General features: G+C 39.8%; 1 long non-coding RNA gene across 4 annotated transcripts in view; it reads right to left on the bottom strand.

The window, feature by feature from the left end:
- The window catches only part of LOC138847519 (uncharacterized), a 33763-nt gene that overhangs the window by 15551 nt on the left and 3930 nt on the right, over positions 1–14282 (bottom strand). Inside the window, exon 3 of one of the 4 annotated variants that reach the window (XR_016227728.1) lies at positions 11113–12500. The exons of 2 other annotated variants lie outside the window; for them this stretch is intronic. This is a non-coding gene — a long non-coding RNA (uncharacterized LOC138847519). Of the gene's footprint in view, positions 1–11112; positions 12501–14282 lie in introns of those variants that run through there. One more of the 4 variants, XR_011385364.2, reaches the window with a different exon arrangement.

Raw genomic sequence — 14282 nt, 5'->3', positions numbered from 1 at the left:
TGCCCATTCCAGACATTTCATGTAAATTGAATCAGGCAATAAGTGGTTTTTTGGAGCTGGCGCTGTGGTATAGTGGGTAAAGCTGCCCCCTTACTATGCTGGCATCCCATATGGGTGCCCGTTCAAGTCCCAGCTGCTCTGCTTCTGATCCAGCTCCCTGCTAGTGTACCTCGGAAAGCAGTAGAAGATGGCCAAAGTGCTTGAGTCCCTGTACCCACATGGGAGACCCAGAAGAAGCTTCCAGTTCCTGGCTTTGGCCTGGCCCAGCCCTGGCCAATGTGGCCATTTGGGGAGTAAACCACTGGATGGAAGATCTCTCTCTGTCTCTCTGTGTAACTTTGCCTTTCAAATAAGTAAAAATAAACCTTAAAAAGATGTGGCTTTTTGTGGCTGGCTTCTTTTGCTTCGCATGTTTTCAACGCTTCTTTATGTTATAACATGGATTTACAGCTATGCCACATTTTATTTATCTATTCATAAGTTGATGGATATTTGGGTTGGTTCCATCTTTTGGCTATTAAGGACAATTGTGGTATGAATATTCACATAACAGTTTTTGTGAAAACATATATTTTCTTCAAAAATTTTATTTACTTATTTGAGAGGCAGGGAGAGAGACAGACAAACAGAGCTCCCATCCGGAGGTTCACTCCCAAAATGCCTAAGAACTGAGAATTCAACTTAGGGCTTTCATGATGGCGGCAGGGACGCAACTATTTGAGTCATCATCTATTGCCTCCCAGAGTGCCCGATAGCAGGAAGCTGGAATCAGGAGCAGAGCTGGGACTCAAACTCAGACACTATGGGTATCCGGAACAGCATCCTAACTGCGGTGCCAAATGCCTGTCCTGACAGATATTTTCTATTCTCTTGAGAATATATCTAAGAGAAGAATTGCTGAGTCATATGGTTACTATGCTTAACTTTTTAAGAAACTTCCCAACTGTTTTCCAAAGCAATTTGACCATTTTATATTCCCATTAGCTATGTATGCATGTTCCAGTTTCTCTACTACTGTGTCAATACTTACTATTTCCCATCTTCTTGATTATAATCATTATTGTGGGAGTCAACTCGTAACTTTCTGTGGGTTTTATTTGCATTACCCCTATGGCTAATGATATGGAACACCCGTTCATGTGCTTTTTGGTCAATTGGTCTTTCTTGTATCTTCTTTTGAGAAATGTCTATTTAAATTCTTTGTCCCCCTTTTCCTCATTGGGTTCTGTTTTTATTATTTTTATCATTGACTTTAAGAGTTCTGTATGTGTTCTAGGTACTAGACCTTTATCAGAAATACAACTTGCAAATATTTTCTGCAGACTGGCTTTTCCCTTTCTTGATGGTGTCTACTGAAGCAAAAGAATTTAATTTTGGTAAAGTTCAATTTGTCGATGGCCCAAGTCCTTGGCCCCTGCACCTCATGGGAGACATAGAAGAATCTCCTGGTTCCTGGCTTTGGCCTGGCCCAGCCCTAGCTGATGTGGCCATTTTAGGAGTGAAACTAGTACTTGGAAGATCTCTTTCTCATTCTTTCTCATTCTCTGTAACTCTTTCAAATAAGTGAATATATCTTAAAAATAAAAGAGAGAGAAAAGCAAAGTTAGAAGGCTAACATCTGATTTCAAAACTTGTTTTTAACTATAGTAATCATGAGAGTAGTATGTTGACCTAAAAATAGATAAATAAATCAGTGGAACAGAATAGTCTATAGTTAAACCCATATATCTACATATATGTGCAACTGATTTTTTATTTTTTAAAATTTTATTAATATAAAGAGAACATATTTGATGAAATTTCATATGTATAATACTAACATATCTATACTTCCCTCCCTCCCACCCTCCCTCCCCCTTTCCTTACTTTTTTTCTTAGAAAGATTTACTATTTACTTAAAAGGCAGAGTTACAGAGAGTGAGGGAGAGCAAGAAAGAGATTTTCCATCTGCTGGTTTCACTCCTCAAATGGCCCCATCAGCAGGGGCTGAGCCAGGCTGAAGCCAGGAACCAGGAGCTTCTTCTGGGTCTCCCATGTTGGTGCAGGGACCCAAGCACTTGGGTCATCTTTGGCTACTTTCCCAGGCCATTAGCAGGGAGCTGGATAGGAAATGGAGCAGCTGGGACTTGAACTGGTGCCCATATTGGATGCCGGTGTTGTAGGCAGCGGCTTTATCTGCTATGTCACAATGCTGGCCCTCTCTTTTTTTCTATTTTTTTTTTTTTTGCAAAAACATAATTTAAATTCATTCTATTATCATAGTCTTAATACACCACTAACCATAATATTCAACAGGCAAAAAGTAGAAAGGCCACAGTTCCACAGGAGTATAAACAAGGGCTAAAAAACAATCAAATCATAAGATGTCTGTTCCATTCCTATGCATTTATTTTTGTATTTTGTGTTAACTATCGATTATCAGAGAAAACATATATTTGTCTTTTAAAGGTACAAAATGAAGAAAAATGTAGGAGTGGAGAGAGGGTAATTTTTTCAATAAATGGTAGAACAATTGGTTTCCATATACAAAACTTCATGGGGTGGGCATTTGGCCTAGTGGTTAAGAAGCCTGTGTCCCATGATAGAGAACCTGGGTTCGATGCTACTTCTGGTCCTTACTCTAGCATTCCTGCTAAAACAAATCCTGGAGGCATCAGTGAGGGTTCCAATGATTGCGTTTCTGCCATGCATGTGGGACACCTGGATTGAGTTCCTTGCTCCCAGATCCAGCACCAGCTCTACCTCAGACGATTTAGGCATTTTGGGAGTAAATCACTGGATGGAAGCTCTGTCTCTGTCTGTGTCTCTCTGCCTCTCAAATAATTTTTAAATGCCAAAAACTTCAATTAATACCTATGTCCTTTAACTCAAAATGGGTCATAAACCTAAATGTAACACCTAAAAATATGAAAACTTTAGAATGAAAAATTGGAAAATCTTTATTGGTTTGCCTTAGGTAAAGATTTCTTAGATATCCTACCCAATGTAAGTCCCTAAAATAAAAATAATTAAATTAGACTTCATCAAAATAAAAAACCTCTAATTTCCAAAAGATATTGTTAAGTGAATAAGACAAGGCATAGACTGATAGAATATTTGCCAAAGCATATATCTGATAAAGGACATTCATTCAGATAAAAAGAATCTCAAAATTCAGCAATGAGAAAACCATCAAGCCAATTTTAAAAATAGTCAAAATATTAGAATAAACACATGATAAAGATATTGGGATAGCAAATAAACAAGTGAAAAGATGCTCAAATCATTAGTCATTAGGAACATACTAATTAAAATCATAATGAGGTACTTCCACACATGTGAATGGCTAAAATTGAAAAAGAATGGCCTTAACAAGTGTTTCCAACTCGGTGGGACAACTGGACCTCTTATACATTGGTGGCGGAGTTGCAAAATGATATAAGCCTTTGAAAAGCACTTTGGCAGTTTCTTAAAATTTAAACATACACCTAACATATGGCCAGCCATTCCACTCCTCTTAGAGAGTTCCTCAAAAGAAATAAAATCTGATATAAGCACAAAACACTTATATATGAATATTCATAAAATGTTTCTTTGTTCCTTTTTTTTTGGTAATAGCCTAAGACCCAAAAGTTCATCAATGAGTAAATAAATATACAAACCATGTTATATCTGTATGAGTATAATGGAATACTATTTAGCAATAAAAATACAACAGCATGGATGAATCTCAAAATAATTATGCTGGGTGAAATAAGCCATAAAAAGTAAATAATATGATTCTATTTATAAAGCTGTATAAAATGCATGTTCATCTTTAATAACAGATATCAGTTAAGTTTTTGCCTGGGGTTTAGGCTGGCGCAGGTGGGTGTGGTATACAGAAACTTTTTAGGGTGATGGACCTGTTCATTTTCTTGATCAAGGTGATGATTGCCCAAGTTTATATAATGTTAACTTTTACCAAGTTATAGAGTTATATATGCAGTTTATTGTATGTCAGTTATATCACAGTAAGTGTTCAGGGAAATACATATAACTGTGAGAAATAATAATAGTAGTTAACATTTATTGAGTATTTAATATGCATTAAGCACTATGCTATGTATTTTAAATGTATTGATTAATTTCACTATTTTTTTAAAATTTTTTTTGACAGGCAGAGTGGACAGTGAGAGAGAGAGACAGAGAGAAAGGTCTTCCTTTGCCATTGGTTCACCCTCCAATGGCCACTGCTGATCTGATGGCAGGAGCCAGGTGCTTCTCCTGGTCTCCCATGGGGTGCAGGGCCCAAGCACCTGGGCCATCCTCCACTGCACTCCCGGGCCACAGCAAAGAGCTGGCCTGGAAGAGGGGCAACCGGGACAGAATCCAGCACCCCGACCGGAACTAGAACCCGGTGTGCCGGTGCCGCAAGGCGGAGGATTAGCCTAGTGAGCCGCGGCGCCGGCCCAGTTGAGGGTTTTTAATGTAGAATAAGGCAGTTTCATAGGCCAAACTTCTTGCTGAAATATCAAGAGTCTGGATTACACTAAATGTCTTGTTTCTTTCAAGCACACACTCAGATAATTTTGGAACATTACTCCCCTACCACCTACTTCCCCACACAGCCCATCTCCTTGACCCCATTCCCACGCTTGCAGTTGCTTGTTTTTCTCTCTGGCAATATCAGAAGTTTCAAAGCTTTTCTAAAGCATCAGAAGCAATTGAGTCACATCATCTTTTACTAATCTACCACTGTTGTGCTTTGTTCACTCATGGCAGCTTCTGCAGGTTTGGATTTGATCCATCTATCATACCATGTACTCATACTCTGTTCTCATGCTTCACTTAACATTTGGTCTCCTATTCTACTCCAGTTATTGCTGCATTTTAAATGTGCTGTGTAGCACTTTTAAAACATCTGCATAGAAGAATTGTTCTTGGGAAGGCCATCAAAATTATACCATTTAGCGACCTACTCTATTATCTCCCTCCTGAATTCAACTGCATCTCTATTGCTGGTACCTTGTTTTTCTCCCTCCTCTGCAACATAACCCTCTTGCTCATGACTTGTTTGAATCTACCTCAGTGGTTCTCAAAGAGAGCGTGCATCAGAATCATCTGGAGGGCTTGTTAAAACACTTTCTGATCCCGTAAGTCTGGTTGGTCCTCTTGATTTTTTGTTTCTAACAAGTTTCTAGATAATGATGATGCTGTTGGTCTGGGGACCATAGTTTGAAAACCATAGCTGTAATTTAATACTGTTCATGTTGATCACCTCTTTATCTCTATGGCTTATCTTCTTGGCCTTTTCTTTTGAATTTTTGATGTGCAAATATAGCTGGCATGGCTAAGAATCCTCACCTCTGAGGGCTACATGGTGAATTCTCTGAATACGTCATAATCACCTAAAGGCAAGTTTCTAAATTAGAACCAATGATCCTGGGTCATTCTAATGTTAGAAATGTAATGTGCTGCCTAGAGGTGAGAGCTTAAAATGTATGGTTTATGTTTTGAAGATCTTGAAATATTTTCAAATATTTAACTGTCCAAATTGAGTTAGTTCAGCTTTCTAGAAGTAATGGAGAAGAATAAACTTAGAAAGTGGAATGCAATCTACGCCTGAATAACCAAAATAAATGTGGTCTCTCATATTCATATTCTTTCTGTCATTCTTAAAATAGACCTATTTGTAAATTTAGGATTACCTTTGCATATATTTATTTGCATGGCTTTTTGTGCTTTTTAAAATACAAGCACATATCCAGGCAATCCTTGACTTACTGTAATTTGCATGTTCTAAACCTCTAGCACTTACAGCAGGCTTCTAGCACACAAATATTACAGCAATCACTCTTCTTTCTGATGCATTTTAAATACTGCTCTCTCTGGCTCCTAGCTTCAGTTGAGCTCCTTGGATGTAGCCACACTCTGTAATCCCTGCTACTGTGTGTTTGGTCACAGGCCAACACCAACGGAAACTTTCATGGTCCAGGAATTGGGAGAGGAGTTTAGAACTACTGCTTCTGGCAGAAAGGGGGAGAATAATGAACTAAGCTGAGTAAAGGAGAGAAGAGAGGGAAGAAAGAAGGAAGGTAGAGGAATAAAATAAAGAAACTGACAAGATATACATGGGAATGTCAAGTGTGGGTACCATTTTCTATGAAGAAATGAGACTTTTATCTTATTTGAATGTTTAACTGTCTCTGAAAGTAATTGCAAAAGTGGAGTTCTGACTGTTGGTGGGAATGCAAACTGGTAAAACCACTATGGAAGACAGTTTGGAGATACCTCGGAAATCTGAATCTTGTCCTACCATATGATCCAGCCATCCCACTCCTTGGAATTTACCCAAAAGAAATGAAATCAGCAACTAAAAGACTCATCTGCACCTCCACATTTATTGCAGCTCAATTCACAACAGCTAAGACATGAAATCAACCTAAGTACCCATCAATGGAAGACTGGATAAAGAAACTATGGGATATGTACTCTATGGAATACTACACAGCGGTTAAAAAAAAAAAACAAAATTTGGTCATTTGCAACTAAATGGATGAATCTGGAAAACATCATACTTAGTGAAATAAGCCAGTCCCAAAGGGACAAATACCATATGTTCTCCCTCATCTGTGACAACTAATAGAGTACCTAAAAGAAAATCTGTAGAAGTGAAACTGACACTACAAGAAGCAATTACTTGAACAACCCTTGTCTTGACTGTCGAGGAACAGTTTATTATTTCATTTTTTATTTAATCTATTTTTCTACTTAATACCATTGATTGAACTCTTTATTTAACATAGAATTAATCAAGGGTGTATTAAATCAATGGAAATTAGATCCCAGTTAAAAATAAGAGTGGGAATGAGAGAGGGAGGAGCTGTACAGTTCAGCACACATTCCCACAGACTTACCCCTAAGGGTTAAGCTAAAAACTTGCCATGGGACTCCAAATCCCATTATGATGGGTGGTACTAATCTCATCTTATGCGATAAAGTGATCACATTAAGTATGAATTGATCATATAGAATTAGGATTAAAAGTCAAAGGGATCACATAAATAAGACAAAGTGTCTGGTAATAACAACAGATAGAATTACAAAGGAGAGAAAGTTCCAACATAGGAAGCAGTCCACACAACAGACTCATAGAATGACAAATGCCCTAAACAGCACTCTGACCTCAGAATCAGCCCCTAAGGCATTCTCATCTAGCTGAAAATCCCATGGGAGCATTTCAGGCATGGAAAGCCAAAACACAGTGGCAAAAATGGTTCTGCATGAAAGATCTCTGTGAGACCCCAGCGGAAAGAAGGGACCATCAAAGAAGGATGTACTTTTCTCAGAAGGGAGGAGAAAACTTCCAATTTGCATTTGGCCCTGTCTAAATACCAAAGGTGTTTGTGGACTCAAAAGGCTTCCATAGCCTTGGCAGCTCATGTCAAGAGCCTTGGGTGGTCACTGAGGTAAAAAATAAGAGTGTTAATTGTTAAATCAACAACAGGAGTCACTGTGCCCTTACTCCCCATGTTGAACCTCTGTCCGTAATGAGTTGTACTATGAGAATTAATGGTAAAACTTGTCTTCAAACTGTACTTTATACTTTGTGTGTCTGTGTGGGTTCAAAGAGTTAACATTTCTACTTAGTATAGAGTTGGTCTTCTGTATATAAAGTCAATTAAAAATGAATCTTAAGAATGGAATGGGAGAGGGAGTAGTAGTAGGTTGGGAGTGGGCGTGGGAGTGCAGGAATGGGAGGGAAGAACCACTATATTTCTAAAGGCTGTAATATGAAATTTGTATTCATTAAACAAAAACCTTCTAAAAAAGTAGGGTTCTGGGGCTGGTACTGTGGTGCAGCAGGTTAAGCTGCTGCCTGTGGTGTAGGCATCCCATACTGGCATCAGTTCTGACTGACCCACTTCCAATCCAGCTCCCTGCTAATGTGCCTGGGAAAGCAGCAGAAGATGGCTCAAATTCTTGGGCCCCTCCACCCATGTGGGAGACCCAGATGAAGATCCTGCCTCCTGGCTTCAGCCTGGCCCATTTCTGGCCGATGTGGCCATTTGGGGAGTGCATCAGTGGATGGAAGACCTCTCTCTGTGTCTCTCCCTTGCTCTAACTCTGCCTTCTGTGTAACACTGGCTTTATTTTAATGTGTCTAGTCTTTTGGGGTACTGATTCTAAAACAAAACTGCTCATCAGTTTTCTAATTTCCATCTTTAATGTCACTATAGATCTTGTGCTTTCTGACTTTCTTTATTAAAGGTAACGTGTGGCCTCTGTGTTACTACACTCTTATGGATCCCATCATACCTGTCTGAATTTTTTTCTTGGAATCCAGTCATTTGACATAAAAAAGGGTTTTTCCTTCTAGATTCCAAATCTGCATTATAGTATCACAGTATTACCACCCTCCCTGTCATTTAGTACTGAAATTTCAGCAACTACCATGAGTAATACCTTGTTAGGTTCTGTCCTTGCATTATTTCTCTCCCCTGTCCACATGTAGAATGAGCGTACCACCAATTTCTTTCTTTGTTTCTTATAATCCTCGACACTCTTCTTTGATGATCTTACCTACTGCCATATGTTCAACAAATATTGCTATATAAATGATGATAAATCTTTGTCTCTGTCTCCAAACTTTATCAGAAACACAAGATCTAATTTCTAATGATATCTCCATCTTCATATCTTGCAGGCACCTGAAATATTGCTCCTATATAAAACTCATCTTCATATTTTTACAAATATATCTTTACTCCTAAATTTCCAGTATGGATATAGTATTACCATTCTTTCTTTTATTCATTTTTTTACATAAAAAGTTCAGTAAGAAATAAAATGATTTTAAGTATAAGTCAATGTTATTAACATAGGACAAGACTGATCAAAACTAAAAAGCAGGCTTCTTTAGAACATTTACAAAATAACAAATGAAACTTTCCATATCTTTTTTCTACCTTTTACATTTTTTTCCATCTTTTCCATCTTTTACATTTCCATATCAGGTCACTGAATCCTGAGGACCTTACCTCTGAAATCTGTTCCCCTCTTTCCATTCTTTTTTGTCCTGTACAATATCCTAGTCTCATGATTAAATGTATACCATTGACACATCTGTGGACCCTTGACCTGATATCTCTTAGGAAACAATGTATTGACCAAGAGATTTTCCCAAAAATTTTCTTAAAGATTCATGTGCAGGGGCTGGCATCCTATATTGGTGCTGGTTCGAGTCCCAGTTGCTCCACTTCTGATCCAGCTCTCTGCTATGGCCTGGGAAAGCAGTAGAAGATGGCCCAAGTGCTTGGGCCCCTGCACCCACATGGGAGACACAAAGGAAGCTCCTGGCTCCAGGCTTTGGATTGGCCCAGCTCTGGCTGTTGTGGTCATATGGGAGTGAACCAGCAGATGGAGGACCTCTCTTTCTCTCTGCCTCTGCCTCTCTGTAGCTCTGCCTTTCAAATAAATAAATAAATAAACAAACAAACAAATCTTTTTAAAAAAATCACGTGCAACATTCTTGGGACAGCAGGTACTCAGGCAGCTCAAGTACTTGGGTCCCTGCTACCTATGTCAGGGAACTAGATAGAGTTCTGGACTCCTTGTTTCAGCTAGTCCAGCCCTGGACTAGCCCTGCAGGCATTTGGGGAGTGACCAGAAATTGGATGATGTCTTTCTCTGTCTCTGTTTCTCCGCCTTTCAAAAAAAGAAGACAAAAGTTAAAAAAAAGTTTAAAAAGCCATATGGGCAATTCTCCTCAAAGCTGGCCTTCCGAATGAATCTGATGCCAATGTAGATATATCTATTTGCTTTTTAAAAAGAATTTATTTACTTTATCCAAAGGGCAGAGTTACAGAGAGAGGAGGTGAGGGGAGGTGGTGCTGGTGTTGTGGTACAGTGGGTTAAGCCACTGCCTACAATGGCAACATCCCATACAAGTGTGAATTTGATTCCTGGCTGCTCCACTTTTTTTTTAAATTTATTTGACAGGTAGAGTTATAGACAGTGAGAGAGATAGAGAGAAAGGTCTTCATTCTGTTGGTTTACTCTCCAAATGGCCACAACGGCTGGAGCTGTGCCGATCTGAAGCCAGGAGCCAGGTGCTTCCTCCTGGTCTCCCATTTGGGTGCAGGGCCCAAGCACTTGGGCCATCCTCCACTGCTCTCCCGGGCCACAGCAGAGAGCTGGACTGGAAGAGGAGCAACTGGGACTAGAACCTGGTGCCCATATGGGATGCTGGTGCCGCAGGCGGAGGATTAACCAAGTGAGACATGGTGCCGGCCTGCTCCACTTTTGATTCAGCCAATGTGCCTGGGATGGCAGGAGAAGATGGCCCAAGTAGTTGGGCCCCTGCCACCCACATGGGAGACCTGGTTGGAGTTCCAGGTTCCTGGCTTCGGCCTGGCCCAACCCCAGCCATTGTAGCCATTCAGGGGAGTTAATCAGCAGATGAAGTTCTCTCTCTTACTCTTCCTTTCAAATAAATAATAAAAAAACCCAAGAAAATACTTTCAGTGAAAGAAATCAATCACAAAAGCCCAACTATTGATTCCATTTATACAAAATGTCTAGAATAGGCAAATCTATAGAGACATATAGTAAATCAGTGGTTGTTTTGGCCTAATAGGTGTGGTTTGGGAGGACTTGGGGGAGTTGATCATTAAGGAATCAAGAGTTTCTTTTTGGGTGATGGAAACATTCTAAAATTGTGTGCTAGTTGCATAGTTATGTGAATATACTAAAATCCACTGAATAAGATAATTTAAAAGAATGGATTGTATGATATGTGCATTGTATCTCAATAAAGCAGCTAAAATTGATATAGAATATATGACACAGATAAGCCTGTTTTTAGGCTTCCCCACACAATGAAAACATGTTTCTTTTATTTACAGATCTTAAACATGTACTCCTTAATTTTCATGTAATTAATATTTTGAAAAGGTCAGAGAATAAACATAAACCACAAAATGAGACAATCGCTTTTAACTGCATAATTTTAGTCCTGTTTTTAAACTATGTTCATCTTCAAGAGACTGCTTATGCTGATTTTTTAAAAGTTTAAAACTTCATAAAAATTAGCATCCCTATGAATACTATCATGCTTCTCTGAGCCACATAATAGCAAGCAAATTCAAAGTTTTCTCACTGTTCTTTATTGTACCTATGTCTTATAGATTGGACAATTCCCATACATGTTCCTTCAAGCCACTCTTGAACGTTGCTTTGAGGCTTTGGTTAATGCAAAACAGGGAAGCCTGTTCTTTGTTAGAAGCAGATTTTCCAGAGAAAATTCCAAAGGGTTGGTTTTCAGCATACTGTATAAAACTACAGAGGGCACCAATCTGGGCACTCCAGGTCTCTTATTGGCTTGACATTTTCCCCTAGAAGAGAAATTAGCACTGTTGTCTCGGATTGTGCGGCTTTGCTTCTAGCTCCTGCTTCTGAACCTTATAATCATCACACCTGAACCCATTAACCTTTACCTCCAGGTAAATGACCGTTACTGATGATGATTGTTTCCAGACGTTTTCTTCTTGCCCTCTTTTCCTCCACTGAGAAATCCTGCTTCTAATCAGAGAGGATTTAAACAGTATTTCAGTAGTTTGGATTTGTATCAGGTGAACCTACTGCTGCTCTCATCTCATAGACCTGTTGAAGTAATCATATATCTTGGGTACCAGTTTTTATTAGCCTGCGTCTGACTCTTTCCTTGACTTCATTTGATTTCCAGGTTCCTTTAGGACAGGTGTTTTGCCTTGTTCAGCAGTGTCTTGCCGGATCTCTAAAGGGATCGCTAATTTGTTTCTTAATCCCAGCCCCGTGACTGGATTCCTGCTCCATAGTGCTTGATTCAACTTCTGCCTAGTGCCTGCCACCAGATTTTCTGGATTCTATTTTCTGTCTGCCCGCCAGGATATCTACTGCTGGGCTGCCAGCGTCTGGATGCTTGCCTGTTCACTGCTTACGGTTAGTCTCCCCTTATGCTTTACCAGCCTGTCCATTCTCTTCTTGTTAGTGACCACAGGGACCGTCTTAGCGTTCCTTTGCTGCCCTAATTAGTGTCTTGTGTTTCTGGGTACCAAGCTTCTCGATCTGGCGCTGAATGCCAGTGACATGCACCTGTTGAGATGCCAGCTCCCACTTTCCCAGTCGTCTTTACTTTCCTTGTGCCAACATTTTAGTAATTCTTGTTTACTCTTTCTTCTCCTGTTTTCTGGATCTAATTGTGGACAGGAATAGTTTGTTCCTTTTAAACATCTCTTGGATTCATTTATTTCTCTTCATTTCCTCTGGGGCTGCTCCAGTTTCAATCCTCATGACGCTATCTGGCAAGATTTTATCTAGTTTCAGCTAGAGTTCAGCAGTGGCGCCTCAAAGGGTCGCCTCAGAGGATGAGAGAGAAGCCAAGTGGACATGAGCATGTCTTGACTCCCACAGTAACTTCAAACACATCAGCTCAATCTGCAACTGTAGTATATACTGAGGTTCTGTGAACAGTTTTGTGTAGAGAAAACATTCCTGTACTAAAGGAAATAGAAGTGTGAAAATCAGCGCTCAGAGTTATTCTGCATATCACTGTCATAGCAGCTCCTTGAAACATTTCTTTTTTTATAGTGTTCCTGTTAAAGATCTTTATCAGTTATTACCACTCTATCTTACATTCAAATCTGTTTACATACTGGGAAAATGCTATGGGGATAACCACATTTCCTACTATTATTCAACATCTGTGTTCTCATGATTCTAGTCGAGCCCCGTTGGCCTCTCACCATTACTGGTCAGTATTGTTTGTAGAGCGTTCCACACGCTGCCTTTCCTTACTTCCTTTCTTTGCTTTGCCCATTCAAGTTTCATTTCTGCTTCATAGCTCAGCACCTCAAGTCTTAACTCCTTGAAAACTTCATCTATTTCAGTTTCAACTGATCTCACCCCTCTCCCATGTTATGCTGGAGTTAGAGTCTGTATCTCTGAAAGAGGCAGCTAATTTCCTTGTACTGTTTCAGGATTTTGTTTTCTCAGGTCAATTTTAGGTCTAATAATAGCAGGGCTTCTACCTTTTATAGTCTGTTCCATTACAAGCATTTGTGTACCACAAATAACACTTTAGCTATTGGTAAATACAGAATGATGTCAAAATAATGTAGAAGTCCAGATGATTCATGTGTGGATTTTCTTACTTTAGACTTGTGGTGATCAGCAGCAAACTTCCTCACAAATAGTAGTATATGAAGACTAAGGAAAAGTGAAGAATCCTGCACAAGATTGCCTTTAGTGACTGGTTTAGTGGTTAACTTGTAAGTTTTCAACAACATTCAACTATCTTGTGCAGCTGTGAAGACCTTTCAATGCATGGTTCTACGAGGTTGCCTATTCTTCAATTGGATTTTTAATTTTGGTGAAAATGGCGTCTAAAAAAAATGTGAATGCCCTTGGGGACCCAAATCAGGAAGGAGGAAGCATGACAGCTGGCAAGCATTGAGGACTGTGTTACTGGGTGCAAATGCCAGTGGAGATTTAACTGCTTGAGTGTTTTATTAGGATGGTTATTGTTTTCACTGATGTTCTGATTACAAAGTTGTATTGCATTTAAGTGACTTCCCTAACACTACTTTTCCTATATGCCCTTTTATTTTAGGTATGCAATTTTTACAGAAGATTCTCTAGGCTGTCATCTGCCTTTATAGCAGAACGTCTGGCACTCTTTTTAAACTTGTGCAACATCTAGTTTTGTGGCGGCTACATAATATATGTTTAATAAATATTTGTAGGCACCCTTTATTTTATTTCTTAAAGCTTTATTTATTAATTTATTTGAAAGGCAGAGTTACAGAGGCAGAGGCAGAGAGCGCGAGCGAGCGAGCAAGCGAAAGAGAGGTGTCTTTCATCCACTGATTCACTCTCCAAATGGCTGCAATGGCTGGAGCTGGGCTGATCCAAAGCCAGGAGCCAGAAGCTTACCGTGGGTCTCCCACGTGGGTGCAGGGGCCCAAGGACTTGGGCCATCTTTGACTGCTTTCCCAGGCCATAGCAGAGAACAGGATAGGAAGTGGAGCAGGCAGGACTCGAACCGGCACCCACATGGGATGCAGGCACTGCAGGTGGCGGCTTTACCCACTAAGCCACAGTGCCAGCCTCCAGGCATCCTTTAATTCTGCTGTGGTGCTAGAACCGGTTATTTCTCATTTTTTAAAATAAACGTTTCCAGGGCCGGTGCTGTGGCACAGTGGGTTAACGCCCTGGCCTGAAGCTCTATCATCCCATATGGGTGCTGGTTTGAGTCCCAGCTGCTCCACTTCTGATCCAGC

Source organism: Oryctolagus cuniculus, chromosome X, assembly GCF_051225735.1.
Source record: "Oryctolagus cuniculus isolate XC-2025 breed Fujian yellow rabbit chromosome X, ASM5122573v1, whole genome shotgun sequence".
NCBI classification, from domain to species: domain Eukaryota; kingdom Metazoa; phylum Chordata; class Mammalia; order Lagomorpha; family Leporidae; genus Oryctolagus; species Oryctolagus cuniculus.
Note: the sequence above shows the minus strand (reverse complement) of the source record. Positions and strands in the feature narration are given on the sequence as shown.